Below are 20461 nucleotides of genomic sequence, written 5' to 3' on the forward strand. Positions count from 1 at the left end.
TCTGGCCATAATCGGCTAACATTTCAACAAACTTCCCCATATTAATTCAAATAATTTACATTCTTAGGCCATAGTCATTATATTTTTAGTTTTACGAAATTTTTAGACAAAACCAATGGGTAAGAGGACGAAAAAAAACAAAAAAACTGCTGCTGCTGCTGATTTTTTTTTAATACCAACCGCAAAAAATTATTTCACCAGGAGATTTTCTACTAGTGTAACAACTAATTTTTTTTTCTTGACAAGGTTTGAATTGAAAATCATATTGCAACAACTTACTAAATCACCAAGAGCATAAATTTAGATTCTTTCATGCAGTTATGAACTAAAATTTATTTATTTTTTGCATGAAAAACACTGGGTCGGAGGAGAAAAAAAAAATAAAAATCAACATTTTAAATTTTTTTTTTTCCTATTTGGCAAAAATTAGGGTAGGAGGGTTCGTAAAACTATAAATAAAAAAACTACGGCCTTAACATGACGGCTAAATATATATATATCAGGCCGAACGTTCCCGGAATCTTCCGTTGAGACCCCCCCCCCCTTTTTTTCCAAACGGGTATTTTAATGCGTGTTTCCTTAATGGCAGTTTTGAAAGAGAAATAATAGTAAGTGACTTTTTACCGAGAAAATTTAAGTTTTATGCATTTTACGTATCAGATCTTATCAACACATCTTCATCTTCATCCTCAAGTTTCGTTTGCTCTGTCTTTACTGTTTACGGTCTCCTTTCGTACAGAAAAGTTGGGGCATATTACTACACGAATATTTATTATTAAAGTCGCAACATCCCTAGAAAGATCAACAAAATACTAATGTGTATTGATATCATGGTTTGTTCTACAAAGAACGATGAAATGTCTTGTCATTCTAAATCAAATTAAAACTCGACAGCGGACTATTTTTATGTGCATTTAGAACTTTGTTGACAGATTGCGATTCGTGCTCGCGTCGTCTGTCAAAGATGATTTGCAAATTTTTCATACTAGAAGCAAGGAGATTGAAAATTATTCACAGGAAAAACAGTTTGTTTTGAGGCAAACAAAATCAACATTCAATTAAATAAAAAAGAGAGTTAAGGAATTTACGTGGTAAGATTTTAATAGAACAAGCGAAAAAAGGATCTGAAAAAGCATTTATGAGGGGGAGCTAGGACAGGGGGGTACTCTTTTTCCTTCTCTCACCCCTTTTCTCCTTTCTCCTACCCCTCTTCTCCTTTCTCCTACCCCTCTTCTCCTTATTTTTTTTTAATTTACCGGAAAAAAGAGAGATATTTTATTTCTTCATATTTTATTTTATTTCTCCAACTTCTCCTTTCTCCTACCCCCTTTCTCCCACCCCTTTCTCCTACCTCCTTTTTCCCTGTCTCCCTTATCCCTGTCCTCCCCCTCATTTATATCTGATACTGATCACAACTCATGAATAAAAATGGTATAGATCTGGTCTCAGTTTTTTTTCTGGGACGCCCCAGAAAAAAAATAAAAATAGCCTTGCCAGACGTCATAATACACCTTATCGCTATTCCTGCTTGACCCAAGAACCTGTTCCGCTTGAACTTTTGACGTCATACAACAATCTCTTTTCCATTGTGGCGTCAGATATTTTCTATTATGATGTCAAAATTTTACGGGAACTTGTGTGATGTCCAGTAATGGCGGACAAATAGCGATAAGATGTATTAGTTGGAATAGTGTAACAGTAATTTGGTCCGGTTGTAAAATTTGTTCTCCAGACTTTTTTTCCTAGTTAATTAAGTCCATGTCCATGATTTTACTAGGAATTAGTCTCAGGACAAATGTTTCTAGGAAAATCAGTCCATAGGTAGTAATTTATGTTGCAACTTTTCCTAGGAAAATATGTCACAAGACTTGTTTTTCTAATAGTTTTTTTGTATCATAAAATATATTTAAAATAGAACATTTTTTTTTATAGATAAGATTGGAAAATAGAAGAATTTTTTTTCCAATAAAAATGAAGAATATTTCCTTAATAACCTAATTATTAAAAACATAAATATTCAGTTTCCTTTGCTTATAATATTTTTTATAATAAAAGACATGGACATTTTTAGTCCAAATAATTATGACGTCTTGATAGGCTATTATATTTTTTTTCTTTGACGCCTTACTTCGTCAAATTATGACGTCTTGTAAGTTGAAAGGCTTTTATATTTTTTTCTTTGACGCCTCACTTAGTTCGTCGAAGTAAGGCTTCAAAGAAAAAAAATATAATAGCCTTTCAAGCTGTCATAATTATTTGGACTAGGACATTTTTACCTAGGAATTCAATACTAATGACATGGACATGATTTTCTAGGAAAATATGACATGGACATGATTTCCTAGGAAAATTAGTCTGGAGACAAATTTTATTTACAGCTAATTTCCTAATGCATATAATGCAAAACTTTGGTTGGCTTACCTTCTTTGTTTGTATAATTGTTTATACAAGCTTTGTTAATATGATTGACATGATGGTCATCTTTATATAATATATATAGGCATAGTTTAACCTGTATATTTAATATTTGAATTTAATTGGATATTATCTTAATGAGTGTACAATTTAAATACAAAGCAAGCAAGCTAACTTAAGTCTTGCTCTACATGCTGTAGGAAATTAGCTGTAACAGATTGATACACAACTCTTTCGTTTTGTCTATAACAATGTTAAAACATATTACATTCATATTCACTTTTAAAAATTAAAGGCATAGACATTTAAAACTAGGACTTCTAATGACATGGACATGACTTTGTGGGAAAATTAATAGTCTGGGGACATAAATTTTATCAAAAATTTAACTATGTGACTCTTAAACATTACTAAAACATAAGATTTAAATTTGCAAATGCAAGTAATTGAATCTTTTATAGGATTTTATAGGACATGATTACCTAGGAAAATTTGTCTGGGGACATATATAACTAATATCGAACTAAATATATACTAGTAAATTCTGTAACCATGGACTTTTTATACTATATAGTAATATTTGTCCGCCCTGACATATTTTACCAGGACAAATTTATCACTCACACTTGTACTTGTTCGCCCTGGATCAATTTGCTCTGATTTTTTTTTTTGTACTCCAGTTGCATAATGTTAATGAACATTACATGTTAAAGTTTGTTGAAAAATTTGCTGAATTTTTGTATTGCCACAACCAATTTATTATTTCCCCTATTCAGCTATTTGCTTAGTCACTGTCATGATAGTAGAACACTGGAGTACAATGTATTAATTTATCTTCATTGCTATTTTTTAACAAAATAATTTGTTTTTTAATACAAGTCTCAGAATATATACAAAATGTAATTTTAAACGAACTTGTAAATCCTAATGTATTAAATTCCTGTTTTCGTGATTTACAGTTCATACATCCATGACATCATTGTTTTTATTAATTCCAAGCTGACTACTAGCTTATAGACACATTTATCAAGATCCGACGTCAAAAACGTGTGCGCTGCCATTTCTACGTCACATGGTACGTCAGCCAAAACAGTAGTGAAATAACGCACGTTGTGACGTTTGCATCAATAACAACATTATTGATCTGTTGTTTACATTTATATTTTATCCGTTTTTTCTTTAACTTATTAAATAAAATGGATAGCGGGAAAAATATAAAGTTTGTTTTTTTATTATTGATCCATCAAAAGACAATTATCACAAAAATCAGTGAGAATAATTTACATGTTATTGAACAATTAACTTTCCTAAAAACTTTTAAATATTTATGTTTTTTTTATAAATTTTAAGCTATACAATTCTTACTTGCATCTCTGAAATGTGCTTCTATGTGGTTTTGTTAGCAATTTCTGTACTGTGAGTGAGGTCTGCTAAAGGCTCAAATTGACATTTCACCCAATTTCACCATTTTCCCTCCAAAATTTGGGTTTTAAGCCAAATTTTTATTTTTCCTTATTGGTGACCCTTGTATTTGCCAGGGACGCATACATGTATATATAAGTCCTTGTATTTGCTTAATATTTGAAGCTATATTTCAGCTTTGTACATTTCAGATTTGGACCAGGTCACACCTGAGGTGTCACAGACAGTTTTTATTTGATATCCCATAAAAATATGTCAGCACCTCTGTTTTCCTATCATTTCATTGAAAATGGTCCCTTTAACATGCTTGTACCTATTTAAAGTAAAATTTTGAGCTTAAATGGTCTGGAACCCCTATTTTTTTTCGACAAATTTGAGGTACTCTTTGTAAAGATTAAAATAATACGGCATTCTGATAGAGACTTTGAATAAGTCTGAGCCATCTTAACTGTGTAAAATCAAAAGTAGCAGCACGAAATAAAGTTAAAATGAATATGAGTCCCCTGTATTATATTTTAAACACCACTTTTTTCATGATCAAGTAATTCCTAAATGAATACTGGAAAATAGCTGTAGAATGCTCTCCGAACATAAAATTTGCATCAAATAATAAAAAGCTTCATTTTAATCAACATAGAAATATGTTTCGAATTTGATGATTTATTGGGTATATATGATATTTCCTTCACTCAGTTATAAACTAGAAAAAAGTAATGTTTAGCTCACCTAGCCCAAAGGGCCTACTGAGCTTTTCCCATCACTTTGCATCCGGCGTTGTTACCTTTACAAAAATCTTCTAGAACTCTGAAACTACTGGGCCAAATTAAACCAAACTTGGCCACAATCATCATTGTGGTATCTTGTTAAAAAAATATGTCAGATGACCCGGCCAACCAGCCAAGATGGCCGCCATGGCTAAAAATAGAACATAGGGGTAAAATACAGTTTTTGGCTTATAACTCAAAAACAAAAGCATTTAGAGCATATATCTGATAAGGGTATAATTGGTATAATTGTTTAACAGGTGAAGATCTATCTGACCTGAAATTTTCAGATGAATCTGACAACCCATTGTTGGGTTGCTGCCCCTGATTTAGTAATTTTAAGGAAATTTTGCTGTTTTTGGTTTTTATCTTTAATATTATTATAGATAGAGATAAACTGTAAACAGCAATAATGTTCAGCAAAGAAAGATTTACAAATAAGTCAACATGACCGAAATGGTCAACAAGGTCAATTAATCCCCTATGGAGTTATTGTCCTTTATAGTCAATTTTTAACAATTTTCATAAAATTTGTAAATTTTTACTAACATTTTCCACTAAAACTACTGGGTCAAGTTCAGTATACATTATAGAGATAATTTTAAGCAGCAAGAATGTTCAGTAAAGAAAGATGTACAAACACATCACCATCACCAAAACACAATTTTGTCATGAATCCATCTGCTTCCTTTGTTTAATATTCACATACATGTAGACCAAGGTGAGCGACACAGGTTCTTTAGAGCCTCTAGTATAAAGTCTAGAATACCTTTTTATACAACCATAAAATTTTTGCAATCATATAATTATATTGGTATCACATCGTCTTTGTGCATCGTTCGAAGACGGATGGTTTCCAGATAATAACTTCAGTATAAGTTAATCATGTTGATAGAAATGAATAGAATTTTAACACAATGTTTAAAACAACAAAAGGAAGCTTGGGATTGATATTGGGGGTTATGGTCCCTAAGGTTTAGGATAAGGGGACCAAAACAAGCATTTATCTAGTTTCAGGACAATAAGTTGTGTATAAGTATTTCAATTCCTCTGAAATTGTACCACAATGTTAAATATTATAAGAAGAAGGTTGGAATTTATTTTTAGGGTTATGGGGCAAACAGCCAAGAATGATGGGGCCAAACACAAGCATTTTTGTAGTTTTAAGTTAATGACTTGTGTAAAAGTGTATGATCTTTCTAAAATTATACCCCAATGCTCTATACTACTATGGGATGGTTAGGATTGGCTGAGGGTATAGATAAAACCATTTATGAATAAGGGGCAAAAAAGATGAAAAACAATTATTTTTCTGGTTAAAGGATAGTCAAGACAATTTGAAAGCTGTGTAAGGGAGGTAATCCAAAAGTTATATTTGAATTATTTCACACAACTTTTAAGGTGGTACCTAACACTACAGGGAGATAACTCTGTAAAGTCAGCTAAACGTTTTAATTACGTTGTGTTGTTAAAGGGATATTAAGCTTTTCAATGATCAAAATGAATGTTTGTCAAACTGCTATATAACCAGTGTAATTTTTCTGATAAAACGGTTGGTTCAAAAAAATTTAAATTTTTATATTTTTGTCAAAGAGTCAAAGTAAATACTTTGTCAAAATTTTAAGAAAATTAAACCAGCCAAATTAATTTTAGTTCAAGTGTTGGGTACCACCTTAAAGATGTGATTTTGAAATTTACCAACATATATAACTTCAGTATTAATAAAATCCATTGGAAATTTGCCAATAACTTAAGTTTAATTAAAAAAAATGCCAATAGTTTTAGCATAAGTAAATATAAATCTTTGAAGTTTGAAACCACAAAAAGGAAGGTTTGAGATTGATTTGGGGGTTAATTTATGGTCCCTTTGGTGTAGGAAAAGGGGTATAAAAGGGGCCCAAATAATCAATTTTCTATTGTCCAGACAATAATTTGTAGAACAGTTTATAGAATTGCCTGAAGTTTCCACACCACAAAACTCCAAAGGATAGTATGGGTTGGAATATTGGAGTTGTGACTCAATCTGTTTATGAATTAGGAGCAACAAAAGGGGAATAACAAGGGTTTCCTGGTTAATGGACAATTACTTTAGATTTGTTTCTTTTTGTTGGTGCCTTTTTTTGCTAGTTCTTTTATGAATTTTTATGCTCTACCTACAATAGTAGAGAAGCATTATGTTTTCTTGTCTGTGCGTCCTTTCGTCTGTTTGTTTGTCTGTCCATCCATTCTTCCCACTTCAGGTTAATGTTTTTGGTCAAGATAGTTTTTGATGAAGCTGAAGTCCAATCAACTTGAAACTTAGTATTTATGTTCCTTATGATATGATCTTTCTTATTTTAAAACAAAATTAAAGACTTTTGACCCCATTTTTATGGTTCACTGAACATAGAAATTAAAAGTGTTCCCTCAGTTTCAGGTTAAATTTTTTTTAGTCAAGGTAGTTTTTGATGAAGTTAAAGTCCAATCAATTTGAAACTTAGTACACATTTATCATTAAAAAAGCTGATTGTGTCGTTTCATATTGATTAAAATTTATTTACCTAATTTATAATTTCAGCTTTTCCATGCATTGTAAGATTTCCAGAATATAGAACATGTAGTTCCTGATAAAAAAAAACACCAAAAGATTGCTACGATAAAACTGTTGAGTAACTATTTGTAATACAGAATGCATCAAGATGGTGGTATGCTACATATATAATATTGATACTATGACAGATGAGAAAAGAAACTGAAGACATAACCAAATGCAGAAGTCAGCAAAGGTATGATTATAACTGTTACTGATGTTTGAAGAAGTGTGTCATTATAGCATCTACAAATATTTCAATCAAACATGGTTCAGTACTTCAGACTAGTTTTGATTTAAAAGAATTAAATGGCTACTAACATCCATTGCTAATTACAGCTTATTAACCTCCTGTTAAAAAAAAGAGGGGTGAAATATACCATAGCAACATTCAAACTCATAAATCGAAAATAAACTGACAAGGCCATGGCTAAAAATGAAAAAGACAAACAGACAATTAATAGTACACTAGAAACAACATTAAAAACTAAAAACTGAGCCACACAAACCCCACCAAAATGAAAAACTGGGGGTGATCTCAGGGTCTCCAGAAGGGTAAGCAGATCCTGCTCCACATGTGGCACCCTTCGTGTTGCACATGTTATTACAAACTTGGTATATAGTCTATTTCGGTAGGTCACATTCATGAAAAGGAAAGCGGATTGTAGGTACGAAGTAAGAAACATCCGATATCATCTGTTAAATGGTTTATCCATAATGGTCAATCAACTGTGATGATTGGGTAACCTGTATTATATTCAGGGGTGAATTCAGACATTTCTAAAGAGGGGGTTCAAACTCAATGTCTCCATTCAAGTGCATTGATTGTCTCAAAAAAAGGGGGGTTCTAACCACCGGAACCCTCTCCTTGGATCCACCACTGATATTTGAGAAAATGCCACAATACATTTTGTTGATATCAAATTAAAGTTGAGAAGCTACGGTAATCTATATATGTTTATCTACTTTTCATTGTCTACTCTCACCTTGATTAGTAAATAAATAAAAATCATGTTGGAAGAAAAATTTAGTCATGTGTATATGTTTTAGGAACTAATTGTGGTATATTCTTCAGATTGAAACATGCAACAGAAAGACCAATCATGACCATAAAGCAGGCAAGACATTTCAGTATGTACAATCTTGTAAAAATATGTCAAACTATGTCAAAGCATATTTTTTGTTTTGTTTTTTCAGATTAAGATATAAGGAGTAGACATTTTCCTGAAGATCTCATTTATGTCCTGAAAGTGAAGGGAACAGAAGCTATCATGATGATTCTTTAAAGAAAAGATACAGATCAACAAGCTCCTGTAGACACTTATGAAAAAGAAGATGTTTTTGCAATGAATATGTGTGAATGTGATAAATTATGGCAAATCAACATGGTCAATTAACAACAATATATTCTACAAATTTCCTAGATTTATAAGTTTCATAACATTTAGTTGAGGCAAACTAAAGTTAGATAATGGAAAATGAAAAAAATTGCAAATAAATATTGTTATTAAATACTCAGTTTTAATTATTTTTATTTTGATATTAAAAAATATACTGTATAAGATAAAAACTAGTTATACATTTAAAAAATTAGTAACCCCCATGTCTCCCTGCATTAGAAGTTGCATAATTTAGCATTTACAGATGAAATATAATTGTGAGTAAAGTTCAACATGTGAAATAGTCTGACTGGATATGACAGAACATCAAAAGAAATGACGAAAAATTACACATCTTATCAAAATAGTACTACTAGAAACTAAAAGCTACTTGCAATTTTCACTGGTTTTGAGATCAGTAACAGTCTGACAAGAAAAGAATTTAATGAACATGATTATGATGCCTCTTGATAAATATAAAAACATATTGACTGTAAAATAATTACCAGTTACCAATTATATCTGTTGTTTACAAAATTTGTTATTTGGAAAGATCTGTTGAATGTTTTGAAATTAAAATGTGTAAACTGAAATGATTAAAGAATTGAAGTCTTTAAATGATACAAAAGCAAGGATACATTGAATGATTGCAATTGAGACAACTACTAGCCCTGCATAGTAGGGCACTGATGTAAACAAGTACAGGTCACCTGAAGTCTTCAACAATGAGCAAAAGCCTGAATTTAAAGATCGTTATACATGGGCTTATTAAGTCCCAAGATTATGGTATCTACATCCTTTGCTTTCAAATTTTTGTTAGTATGTTTCTGATGAAGGTTAATTAAAATAAGCCCAGCACACTTAATTTGTGAACTGTTTTTATTTAATTTCAAAAGAGAAAGCTAATAGACAAATTTAAGCAAATAACAAAAAAAGGAAATCCATTTTATAAGGCAGACAGCAACCAAACACAACCAGTGGACATAATGAACATGTTTTTGAATTCTCAAACTGCAAAAATAACATTAGACACAAAAACATCTTATATAATGCTGGATTACACAAAAGTGTTTAAATCATCTGCTCTTCTCTGGTGTTTAAAAATTGTACAGATTTGGTGTCACAATATCTCAGTAGCATGGATTAGAATCCCGGCATGGGAAGAACAAAAAATTTGTGAAAGCAAATTTACAGATCTTACATTGTTGGGTTGATGATTTGACGATTAAATGCATGTACATGTACAATATATACAAAAAGTTAGCTGCTATTGAGACAAAGGCAAAAATCATAGTGCAACAAAACATGTTTATTACAGATATAATAACAACAAACTAAAATAACACTTACCACTACTAAATGATTAGGAACTTTCAGGAACTAATTGCAGCTACTGTCCAGGTTATGTTAAACAAATCACCTCCAACTGACCGTCTCCAACTGATCTGTTCTGTGAAGAGTTTTTACCATTGAAATGAAATGTGAACACATTCCAATCTTTTGGCAGACGTGAATATTCTCATGTGGCATTTATACCTATATCCAAGGGTACCTATATCTGGTGGTGATAATTAACCATTTGTTTCTCCTTTTTGTTTAATTTTGAAAAAAAGAAATGGAATATAAACTTTTTTCAGCATTTTGGAAAAAAATAATTTTGTAAATTTTTCATGTTTTTTTTTTCATTTATTTTTATAAGAATTAAATTTTAAAAGAACATTTTTTTTAAATATTTTTTTTTTTTTTTAATTTTGAAAAATTTGATTTTTTTGAAATATTTTGCATTTATAAATTTTTTAAACTTTAAAAAAGTTAATTTTAGTTGCCTTCGTCCATGCAAGCATGGACTAAGTTAGCCTTGGTTGCCTTCGTCCATGCATGCATGGACTAAGTCTGTTGTGTTAGTCCATGCAAGCATGGACTAAGTTAGGGTTAGTTGCCTTAGTGCATGCATGCATGGACTAAGTCTGTTGTGTTAGTCCATGCATGCATGGACTAAGTTAACGTTAGTAACCTTCGTCCATGCATGCATGGAGTAAGCTTAGTTTCTAAGTTTTCATGTTTACAAATCATGAAAAGGTTTAGCCATACTATCAAGTTTTGCAATTTATTTCCTAAGGTAAGTTATAATGCACAATATGTATGTAAAACATAATTAATAGGTTGAATATGAAAAAAAACAACTAAACAGAAAAAAAAGGTAATTACATCAAATTAAAAAATAATTGAACTAACACCATGAAATTAAGAGGTAAGAAGAAATGGAGGTTTTCTAGAATTGATGTTGATTTCCAGTTTTATTTAATACCTTGTTATATGTGTTGTTTGATTTTCATCGAGTTGTGATACATAAACACCATAAGATGATTCAAAACATGTCACAGAAATATAACCGTAAAAAAAAGGAAAAATAACAATAAGGAACGTAAAATTTCTCCTTTTGTCGTAGATTTTAGTGAATACTTTTCCGTCGAAATCTGAAATATCTAAATATCTAAATCTAGAAAAGCACAGTTGTTACCGTTCATATTTGATTTATTTCAAGTAAGTTCCTTTGGGTATCATTCGGCAGTATATTTAGAAATTCTGGACAAGTCTGGTATATTACAGGCGCTATAAGTACCCATACGAATATTTTCAACCAGTTGGTAAACTTTAAAGCCGAAACGTACAAAAATATCAAAAAGAAAATTGTCTGCTTTAATCGTCTCATCACATTTCAAGTAATTATATTTATCATATTTACTTTTTGCATTTAAAAAGAAGGCTTTAAATGAGCAAATATATTTACATTCAGATTTATTAAACGACTATTTATTATGTCTGTTTAGTTCACGCATCATTGTAAATATAACAGAATTTGATGAGACTGTCATCAAAGTAAGAGGGTTAGCGCTATAAAACCAGGTTTAATCCACCATTTTCTACTTTTTTGAAAATGCCTGTACCAAGGCTGGAATATGACAGTTCTTGTCCATTCGTTTTTTATGTGTTTTGGTATTTGATTTTGCCATGTGAGGATGGACTTTCCGATTGGATTTTCCTTTAAGTTCAGTATTTTTGTGATTTTACCTTTTAACTAAAAAGGAAAACTTTTAATTGTTAATATTGTGTGCAAATGTAGTGTAAAGAACTGTCAACAAAATCAAACGGACCATCAAAAGAATAATATGCATTGTGAAATAAGACATAATCTTGTTCATTTTGTTTACAATATGCCATGTTAAAAATGGTTCTGATGCATTATGATATGAAAATTATATTTTACAGAGTTCGTCAAAGATCTACCACTAACTCTAAATTTTATGAATTGCATGAAGATTTGCGATTAATGTAAGACAACCTCAGCTTTTGTTTTGACAGAGAACACTCTCAAAACATATGGTGATGTAATATTAAAAATCCTCCATTGATTAACACCAGACATCGGAGTAACCTGTTTCATTACTACTTATTACACGCTGCGAATCATCGAAGTGCACAGCTTTCTCTGAATCAATTGCGTTTGTGTAACAGGTTCTGTTTGCAACAACATCGGCTTGAATAGTTTTTGGAGTGCATGTTTGGAAAACAACATTTGCAATTTTTATTTCCCCTGTCTGAAAAGTACATGACATAATATAAATTTTTGAAAGGTAAGTACAACTTTGCATTTTTTAAGTCAGATTGAAGGATCTTCTTATCAATCTTTAGAAAAAAAAATAAGATGTCTAACGTCAATAATTTGCAGTTCAAGTTTTATTATCCGACGATATTCCATACGTTATATTTGACTTCTTCAGTACTTATAAAGCCAAACAAGTACACAGTCGAAGAGCATCGAGGACCCTATATTAAAAAAGTTGTGCCAAATACGGCTAAGGTAATATACGCCTGGGATAAGAACATCCTTAGTTTTTAGTTTTTGTTCACGGGAAATTTATAAAAACGACCATATAATAGATATTCATGTCAGCACCAAAGTGGTGATAACCTCGGTGACCAAACGTCCACCAGTAGTGGCATCGACCCAGTGCTGTAAATCTATACTATAAAACGAGAAGACCTCATTTTGTGTGTCGCTTCTCTTCCTTCCACGATAAATTAATCATCATGCCTCTGTGTTCTATAGGTAACATACATAGTCCTATTTGTCATCCATTCTTATGAATATTCAGATTGAATTATTTTTGGAGAAAAACGACAAAAAAGGAGTCCGGATATTGATAACGTCATCAGACTGACTTTTAGGCATAGGAAAGACTTCCGGTTTGAAACATGCACAAGTACAACCAATCGTATGATAGATAACAAAACTGAATAATAAATACGCCAATCAGAGCGTTCTCCATATCATGATGTTTGGTCACAAGAACCACAACTATTATACCTCCTTATAGTGGACAATTATTTTTCGCGTTTATATACATGTAAACTACGATTATACTACTTTAATATAAAGAGACTCTCTGTATTCTGTCTACTGTTTTCTTTGAAATGTTTACTATTTAAGGGATGGCACCCGCTGCATCTATACTATTAAACGAGAAGACCTCATTTTGTTTGTCGCTTCTCTTCCTCCCACAATAAATTAATCATCATGCCTCTGTGTCCTTTAGGTACCATGCATAGTCGCATTTGTCATCCATTCTAATGACTATTCAGTCTGGATTATTTTGGGAGAAAACGAAAATAAAGGTGTCCGAATATTGTTTCCGTTCTCAAACCGACTTTTATGTCAGACATTACTTCCGGATTTAACATTGAGAACCAATCGAATGATAGATAACAAAAATGAAAAATAAATAAGCCAGTCATACCGTTGTCTATATCGTGGTTTTTATATCGTAAGAACCACTACTATTATACCTCGGTTTTAACTAACACACAATTTTCATAAGTACTCGGAAGGGGAAAGGACAATTATTTTCGCGTTTATCTGCATGTATAATGTGATTAATATACTACTATGATATATCTCTATATAATATATCAATGAGTTTCCGTCATCAAACTGACTTTTAAGTCAGACATGACTACCGGTTTCAACATTGAGAACCAATTGTATGATAGATAACAAAAAAACTAAATAAAAAACCAATCAGAGCGTTGTCCATATCGTGGTTTTTAGATCGTAAGAACCACAACTATTGTACCTCGGTTTTAACTTATACATAATTTTCATAAGTACTCGGACGGGGACAGGACAATTATTTTCGCGTTTATCTGCATGTATACTGTGATAAATATACTACTATAATATATAGAGAGTCTTTACATAATATAGCAGTGATGGCCATGGAGAAGAAAGAAACTTTGAATTGATAGTTAGTAAATGAAATACATTTTAATATTTATAATATAGATACGTATGTTCAAAGTTTACAGACACAAAATAATAACGGACTTCGAAAAAAAGAGAGGGCTTAAAATAATTGTCCTGTCTCCATGTACCTGTATGACTTTTGATATCATTTCTTAAATTCTCATGACATAAAATCTTTTACAACAATTCATCTTAAAATAGTTAACATACTTTCAACTAAGCTTAAAATGCCTGCGATTTCGCTTTTAAGTCAAACAGGACTTCCGATTTTTAAACTAGCAGATACATTTAATAAGAGTACTTTGGGACAGGACAATAATTATTGTGTTGATAGAGACTCTCCAAATAATATAGCAGCGATCGTCTAGGAGCTCTAAATACCCGCGATTTCGCAAAAAGTTCAGCTTATTTGGATTAACAATTATTTGATTGACACATAAAATGGTTGGTTATATATAAGAGGTCATGATCTATTGTTTTGTAATCTGAGACTACAATATCAATCTGTACACAGGCAACATCGAATGTATGTATCGTAAAGACGTCATAAATTGTCAGAGAAAAAAAAAACGACGGTGTGCATTTCCAAGATACAAGTATCGACAGTTTACACAGGCATGAATGTGTATATGTGCAAGTGTTTCTCGTTTCTCGTTTTTATATAGATTACAGACAATTGGTTTCCCTGTTTGAATGATTTTACACTAATATTTTTTTGGGCCAATTATCGATTGTTGTTCGGTGTGAGCCAAAGCTCCGTATTGAAAGCCGCACTTTGACCTATAATGGTTTACTTTTATATATTGTTATTTGGATGGAGAGTTGTCTCAAAGGCACTCATACCACTTCTTATCTATATATATCTATATATATTTGTTGAACATATCTTACCAATGAATCACTGCTCTGTTCCTCATTATTTAGACTATGGTTCACTGTTAAAGGATAACCTACAACAATATTGAAAGAAATTAAACATACATAAGTTATGGTACTAATCTAACAATTAGAACGAGACAAAGGGTTTATTGTAACAAAACCACTTGCTAAATGTCTGAAGTCAAGTCAAGTCAAGTATTTAACTTTTATAAGCACTGATCTATACTACCAAATAATACATTTTTTATCAAGTAATGCCGTTGAAGAGTTCAACAATTGATTGCAGAACATCAGTTGTTTTTCACCTTCCCATACTTACTCTGATGGCAAACTGACAGAGCTTTTATTATCATTTGTAACTTATTCTAAAACTGGTGTCATAGAAGCTAATAATTGTAACAGTATTTCCACCTGCTTAACCCTCATCAAACACCCGATCAAGCATGACTGTCATAATCGTTGAAAGCTTTTTATATATTTGTAACATAATACGACATTTTTCCTTTAAAAGTTTTTACGTGTTAATCTGCGTAATAGTTCGGTCTTTGAAAAACCATGTTTTAATATAAAGAATGATATGTTATTCCATTAAAAAGAATCATGACATACTTTGCCCTTGCAACTTCATTTAGATAGGCGGAGCTTGCTTGGACTATGGTGTAATCTGATAATTTTTATGTTAAACCATGATTTAAACTCCGCCTCTTTGTTACGCCTGATTGACAGTTTAATGAATGCACTAGGACAAGGATTTCGTTTTTCCGGAGGGAGGGGGGATGTTTATACCTAAACAACCGGATTATTTTTCCCACTAAGCGCTAAGCGTTATTGGATAAAAAATCACCAGCCCACTTTTGAATGATGTTACAAAACATATACACCACGCCTTACTCATTAACATATCTAAACGAACTCATCCTGCGGATTCGCCGTTTAAATATGTTAACTCGTAAATAGCTTGGTATATATCATACATATATATATATATACTAGAACACACCCGTGATATCGCGGGTCCGTGACTGAATTAAACATGTTAAAGTATATAACTATGCGCAAGCCTTATTTTAGTATTAGTATTGTCATCTGATAAAGTCATACCGATTATAAGATACACAGTTTTCTCTGCTTTCAAATCTTTCTGTTTATACCCGTCGAACTGGAACTTATTAATTATTGGTAATATTAATTATTTGGAAAACAAAAGGTCCTGGAATGGAGTATTTTTTAATCAACAGCATTGTCCTATATTAGTTATAAATAAAGTTGAATTATTTGATTCGCTGTTTTACGTCGTGGCTGCTAACAAATTGAAAACTGTACCTATACGCCTTATTTTTAGTCCAGATTTTTAGTATTCGTATTGTAATCTTAGAAAGTCTTACTGATTAAAATACTACAATCGGTAACAATTTGACAATTTAGCAGTGTCAACCCCGTGATTATGACCCGTGTATATAGCATATTAATTAATCCTGAATACACCGTTTGGTGGTGCGCCTGTCAGATGCGGAACGTACAGATAAGGTAGAGAGTCTTACTGATTAAAATACTACAATAGGTAACAATTTGACTATTTAGTATTGTCAACCTGGTGATTATGACCCGTGTATATAGCATATTAATTAATCCTGAATACACCGTTTGGTGGTGCGCCTGTCAGATGCGGAACGTACAGATAAGCTAAAGGAAAGGTAACAGGTGAATATACTATTGGTATCGGTATCGGACTCGACCCGGAACTTCTTAATTTTTGGCAATATTAATTACGTGGAAAACAGAAGGACCTGAAGTGGTGTAATTTTTAATCTACACCTTTGTACTATATTAGTTATATATAAAGTTGAATTCTTTGATTCGTCGTTTTTACGTGATGACGGCTAACAAATTGGACCTCGTCATTTTAGTATTATAGATTTATATACAACTCGTCTAAACATCAACCCAACAATGATAGATATGTAAATTTGCTTTCGCAAATTTTTTGTTCTTCCCTCGCCGGGATGCAAACCCATGCTACTGAGATATCGTGACACCAAATCACCTGCACTGTATCCGTCCCGCTAGACCACACGACCACCTGGGTTTCACATTAATAAAGCTATCGGTGGCCGTGTGTATTAATTGTAACAAACCCAGTTCCACAAGAGACGATTTGGTGTCACGATATCTCAGTAGCATGGGTTCGAATCCCCGCGAGGGAAGAACAAAAAATTTGCAAAAGCAAATTACAGATCTAACATTGTTGGGTTGATGTTTAGACGAATTGTATATACATAATGTACACAGCCATGTATCACCATCAGTGCTGGTGATCCGATGGATAAATCTGTTGTAGAGTTGTCACTGACTCAGAAGTACTTATATATATTTATATATATATATATATATCACATTTCTCTGTTGAAATAAAGTGACAATATCAATGTATTTTTTCTTGCCAATCAGAAAACATATGACATTGAAAAAAATCCTCATAGTCACCGTACGATCTTCAGCAGTGAGAAAAACTACATGTATAAAAGGCCCCTAAATGACAAACGTAAATCAATTTCAATGAGAAACAAATGACCTCATTTGTGTACGCAATAATATACGAAAAATGTAACACAGCCACTCTTAACAACACATATATACATATTGTATATTGTTAATCACAAAAACACTTTGTTAACAAATTTGTTGTGAAGATAAGACTGGTCTCCTTCATTTATAAAACCATCCTATCAGCTTCAAAACAATAAAAGATGACAAAGTCCACTCCACTGATTTGCATATATATTTAAAAATATGCTAACTCCATACATTCTAGTTAATGATATACATATTTTTAATATTTGGTCAAGATGCCAATGATCACAGTTTGTCATTGACACATAGTCATGAAAGTGGGATGAATTAACAGGCAAGTGTGATATTACAACACTTCTTCATAAAAGTTCAACTATAAAGTTCAAACTTATTGCTTTAATTTCTTAAACAGACTGCTACTTATATATATGTGGTTATTGGTTAATATAATATAAATATTAAATAAGTTATTACAAAGATAACTGATATAGAGAATGATTCCAAATGCTTTGACATGTCCTCTATTTGCGTCTGAATAATTTTGTTCCGATAAAGGACTAGCACAAACTGCAATGAAGTTATATGAATACTGATTATCTGATGTTAAGCTTGTACACCAAACAAGCACAAAGAGTTTTAAGTTCTACTTTATAAGCCATATTGATTTCTCTTTTCTATAGAAATGTTGAGTTTTACGAAAACATTATATTTACCTTCTACAGACTCTGTCTTACCTTCAGGTGCACTAAAAAAAAAGGAGAATATGTTTTCAAGCAATCCAGAAATAAAACAAAATATCAAGATAAAGCTGCAATTTTTATTTGGACGATGACGAAAAATATTTACAATTTATCCGAAAGAGAACAACAAAAATAAAAGTAAAATATGATAACAGTTAATGTAGATATTCAATGTGGAAACAAAACACCAAATTATAAAGAATGGTTGTACAAACTACATGTATGAAATCAAACCGCGTTATTATTTATTTTATTTTATAGAGATTAGAAAAGTATCTTATAAATGTGTTTGTACATTAAAACAAAAATGAGCAAAGGTAAATATTCAACATACCTGTTAGCTTTGGGCCTCATGTTTCTTTTTCTTTTCAGGTAAACTGGAAAGAAACATAATATATTCAGATATATATTGACACAACTTTCAGCTGTGGACTATTTATATCTACAAACTAAGCTGATTACACCATTATTGAATTAAATTACTCGATAGATAAGCAAAGATATAGAAATTACATGACAGTCCACAGCAAGGATAAAAATCTGTTAAGCTATTTTGAAATACACATGAAATGCAAATACAATGGGAACACCATAACTTATCTGCGATAATTGAACCAACCTTTTGGTTGTTTTCACATTGTTAGAGGCCGTACTAATGCCTATAATTGCTAACATACACTTCAATTGAACTTTGATGGATAGTAGTTTCATTGGAAATCATACCATATCTACCTATTTTGATAATATCATTTAAATTATTATACAAAAACTTCTTAACAATCTTACCTATAATTATTTGTGTTAATATGCTTCATCTTATTATTCCCTAGGTTCTGTTTCACTATTTTGAGACACAAGAAAAAAGCCAGGCAAATGCTTATGATTTTAAGAATCAATAAAACATGGTTGAAACACCGTTGTGAATAGATAAGATATGGTCAAATGTCCTCACATTTAAATAACGACGTTCAAGTATCAGATTGTTTAAAAAGAAATCCTTTAGATAAAACAGAAATAAAAAATAAACGATTTAAAATTAGAAATTAAGCACTTCACTTACTTGCAATCCCCGAAATGACTACACACACGAGCAGAAATGCTGAGACAATAATTACCGTAATCTTGGTATTGATCTTCTCTCCATCTGAAGTTGATATGATCGTGAATCAGAATATGTTTTTTTTATTTAAGCACCTTTATTCATTTTATAATTTATGCTAAAAACGACACCAGATTCAATAAATATATAAATTTTTGTAATACCGGTGAAGGTCACTTGTTGCTATACTTCAAAATAACAACAATGCCATTAGTTTCGTAATTTTTTGTAGATAATGATTTATACATTCTAATGATTGCTTAAACATGGGATCACTGCATGTCACGTGTTTGCGTCTAGCGTATTTGAATGATAGTAGGCGATTTGTTGAGGAGAATATGTCCCGACATTTTTTTATATTAAATGTGTACAAATTATATTAAATGAAATAAAAACATACAGAAGAAACTAACATAAATCGAATAATTTTACAATAAATGTACACATTTGAGATGTAATAATATGAAATAATAGGAGAACACGAAGTAAACCCATCCAGTAAAGTCGGAGCTGGGTTTATCCCACGTTTTTCACTTTCAGTAAACGTTGTTGTTGATTTTTTTTCTGAAATCAGTCTGATCTTATCTTGATTCAGAGTTATTGCAAATCAAAATAGCCTATAATTATTACAATTATCTACGTTGACGCCTCAATAAATCAAATGTTAAATCTGACCAAAGAGTTTCTGTGTACATTTTTTTTTACTTATTCTATGTGGAATGATTGTTGCATTGGAAATCAACACCTTCATTTAATATTCGATTAAAACGCAATTGATAAAGTCATAGACGAGAAGCATATACAGATATATGTTACGCTATATTGGTCGAACATCGACTATGGGTTTTAAACTCAGACAACATACGTTGTGTTGCATCAATATATAGTATCAATAATAATTAATTGCAAAATACAAAACTAAAGATATGGACTTTTCTAAAAACAACCACTTTTCAAGCTATTTTCATCACAAAAAAGTATTTCAAATAAACAAAATATCAGCATAGACTTTAAATATACTAAAAGGCTGCTGCTGTCGTTCTGGTATTAACTTAAACACGAATAATCGTTGTTGAAGCTCAAACCCTTTCAGAATTTGTTGTTTTCGCTTTTTTTTCTCTTATTTATTCGGGGCATTACAGATTTATTTTTAACAGACAACTGCGCGGTCGTCTTACACATGTTAATTCTTGTATCTACGATTTTTGTCAACACATATGTCCTTTACAATTTCTGTTACCCCATCATGTAATATTGTAATTTTAGCTGTGTTGTTAAAAAAAGAGGGACGAAATATACCAAAGGGACAGTCAAACTC

General features: G+C 31.5%; 2 long non-coding RNA genes across 2 annotated transcripts in view; one reads left to right on the forward strand and one right to left on the reverse strand.

Moving 5' to 3' along the window:
* Positions 1–737, reverse strand: part of LOC139502443 (uncharacterized) — a 16310-nt gene extending 15573 nt beyond the window's left edge. The window contains exon 1 of the long non-coding RNA XR_011658841.1: positions 625–737. This is a non-coding gene — a long non-coding RNA (uncharacterized lncRNA). The remainder of the gene's footprint in view (positions 1–624) is intronic.
* Positions 738–897: 160 nt separating this feature from the next.
* On the forward strand, positions 898–9365 carry LOC139502444 (uncharacterized). Its single transcript, XR_011658842.1, has 3 exons — positions 898–1091; positions 7159–7366; positions 8368–9365. It is a non-coding gene; the product is annotated as an uncharacterized lncRNA (long non-coding RNA).
* Positions 9366–20461: the final 11096 nt, after the last annotated feature.

This window comes from Mytilus edulis, chromosome 14 (genome assembly GCF_963676685.1).
Source record: "Mytilus edulis chromosome 14, xbMytEdul2.2, whole genome shotgun sequence".
NCBI lineage: Eukaryota > Metazoa > Mollusca > Bivalvia > Mytilida > Mytilidae > Mytilus > Mytilus edulis.